Below are 2782 nucleotides of genomic sequence, written 5' to 3' on the forward strand. Positions count from 1 at the left end.
TGTTCTCTAGTTGTATGAAAATTCGGGCTAGGTGACTCTCACACGGTCATTTAACCCAGCAAAATAAAGACATTTGTCAAAAGTAGTTGGGGAGTGCTGAGTACAAAGTAAGCCATTTGAGAAACCTTTTCAACCGCATCTTTCAATGATTAGTTTTATAACATGTTCCACCTTAATAGTATGTACTATATAAATTTATATCCATTAAGTCCCACATTGGCTACAATATTACACATGCAAGTGTTTATAAATGTCTGACATGCTAGTTTGTTTGCCGAGCTGAGTAGCGCCAGCTTCTGACCCATGTGGGGGCACCAAGGTAATGGAACATGGCTAAGGGTTAATAGGTTGGTCTGATGTTTGCACCATGCCGGCCTGCCCACTCCAAGTTGCGAGTTGACCCGCGGGACTTGTGCGAAGGCACGGGTATTGTGAGTCTTAGACATGAGGGTACATCGTGAGGCTGGTTTCACAGAGCAACGAACACTTCCTACTCCTGACAGTGGAGGGATCACAGGCCACTGCATCCTCAGTCCATAACATCTGTCGAGCCTAGCCTCTGGACCATCACTTTTTTGGTTCTATTTAGCTTCTTTTAATAATGCATTGTAAGAGCTATACAGATGATGGTTAATTTCAACATTTTGAATATGACTTTGATACACTTTGAGATTAGTGTATCAAAGTGTCATTTCATGCTTAAAGAGGATAGGGTATTTGGAGGCCTAATTTGGTGAAGATTGTATGATAAAGTTATTGTACATTACATGAGGTTTCATTTTATATATATGAACTTCAAAATTATTTTTTGAAAAGTAAAACAATGTACTTTATGTTTGACCTGTAATGTTTGAGATTAACTGAATCGAAATGTTCAACATCCACAGTGCTGTTTTTGTTGGAAATAAAGGTTCATGTGTTGAGAAAATTCCAAAATTTTTAATAAATTCTGATTTGAATATTTGTGATAAAGATCATGGTCATTGAAGAATTATCTTTGGTTATAAATATGTAATGTTGTTGGTCGTTGTTGTTATCCTCATCACCGCGGTTTTGATGTGTAAAAACTTCAGGATTCGAAGAGCAAACAAGTTACAAAAATGTCAAAAGGAAGTAAAAAAAAACTAGCATCTTTTCACCAAGTGGATACTGATGCTAATGAAATAGTCATTTGGATGAAGATTGCATTGGGAGGTGCAACTGGGATTTACTATTTGCACCATGAATGTTCTCCACCTGTTATTCATAGCAGCATCTTGTTTGATGAAGATTGTGAGGCAAAAATTGTCACACATGGGTTACACATGGTTATATTGCTCCAGGTATGTTTTGATAATGCTTTCAATAAGAAATTTTAGTAAACTGTTTTTAGTTTTAAAAATATCTCATGTTTTATTTATATAATCATTATTTATGACATCTTATTATAAGCATTTGTGGATTCAAACCCCCTGTAATAAGGAAATCCCTCATCTCACCCAGTCATACAAAATTGTAGAATTAATTATCAGATGGTAAGCATTTAGATTTTGTAATCGAATCTGTTATACAAGGTTGGATGTGAGGCATCAGATCTTGATCATATGCTCCAAAATGCATGACTCTGTCCATTGTGCGATTTCATATTTGCAAGAAATACAAATCTAAAATTGCATTCTGGAACTACAAATGCAGCATAAAAGTATTGAGGTATCTGCAACATTGTATTGGTTGTATTTCTCAAGTCAAATGTCTTTTATTGGCTTGTCCTTATTTTCACTTTGGGCGAATTATTTGGACTGTGCATTTAATGAATTGAGACTTTTTGGATTCAATTGGGCTTTGTATGTCTAGCCTTGGAACTTCTAAAAAATGTGTATGTTTTAACTTAAATTTCTTTGATTTAAAATCATCATGATCCATAATTTACATAATACTACATCGTAAGATATTAGCCAATATACAATATAGTAAAAGTATAACAGTTAGGAGAAATAAAGAACATAAATTTGAACTAGGTTTGGTGGGGTGTGCCAAGCCAATGCAATAGTGCAACACAAAGGTGACACACAAGAGACCCCATAGCAAGCTATTGTAGTGTACTCTCCCCCTCAAGAAATAAATTTAATATCGTGTGAACCAATGACTCACATATCACATATTAAACTGATAAGAACAGATACTACACTTGATCTTAGCCAAAAGACTGAGAAAGGTATAAGTTGAAAGACATGCTTATTATGTCTTTTATATCTGTCATAGTTTCTTCTTCTTTGCTAACTCGGTGATGTGGGACATTAATACAATAATTAGAAGTCTACTAGTGTTCTTGTCAACACAAGTATGATGTAGCTTGCTCTTATGTAACATTAATTAAACCAAGAGGGAGATTTTATACTTCAAATATATTTTCTGCTCAAATTGATTTCATATATGCAAAGTTGACTGAATCCAGAGTTTTTTGAAATGCTATAAACAAAACCCATTTGTTCATAATTATGAAATACATCAAGACAACCAAGGAAGCTAAATGCATATACACAGAAACAACCTTGGGTGTAAGCCTTTCTTAAGAGGGCCCATGGAGCCAAAAATTCAGTTAGTGATTAGACATCAAGACATTGACATTTTAGAGCAAGTTCTGCCATTGTTGAAAAAATATTGACAGCAAAAACCACATTTTTATTAGTTTGATGACTTATAATGTTTCATTTTGTAGTACCGTGCTTAACAAAGGTTTTAGTGTGGAAAGATGCTTCTTTAAATGTTACCTGCCAATTCTTCTCCTTTTTTTTGTTGAATT

At 34.4% G+C, this 2782-nt stretch overlaps 1 non-coding gene across 1 annotated transcript; it reads right to left on the reverse strand.

The window, feature by feature from the left end:
- Window positions 1-2002: 2002 nt before the first annotated feature.
- On the reverse strand, window positions 2003-2198 carry LOC127109731 (U2 spliceosomal RNA). The gene has a single exon (XR_007796998.1). It is a non-coding gene; the product is annotated as a U2 spliceosomal RNA (small nuclear RNA).
- Between the last annotated feature and the right edge of the window lie 584 nt (window positions 2199-2782).

This window comes from Lathyrus oleraceus, chromosome 7, assembly GCF_024323335.1.
Source record: "Lathyrus oleraceus cultivar Zhongwan6 chromosome 7, CAAS_Psat_ZW6_1.0, whole genome shotgun sequence".
Taxonomy (NCBI): domain Eukaryota; kingdom Viridiplantae; phylum Streptophyta; class Magnoliopsida; order Fabales; family Fabaceae; genus Lathyrus; species Lathyrus oleraceus.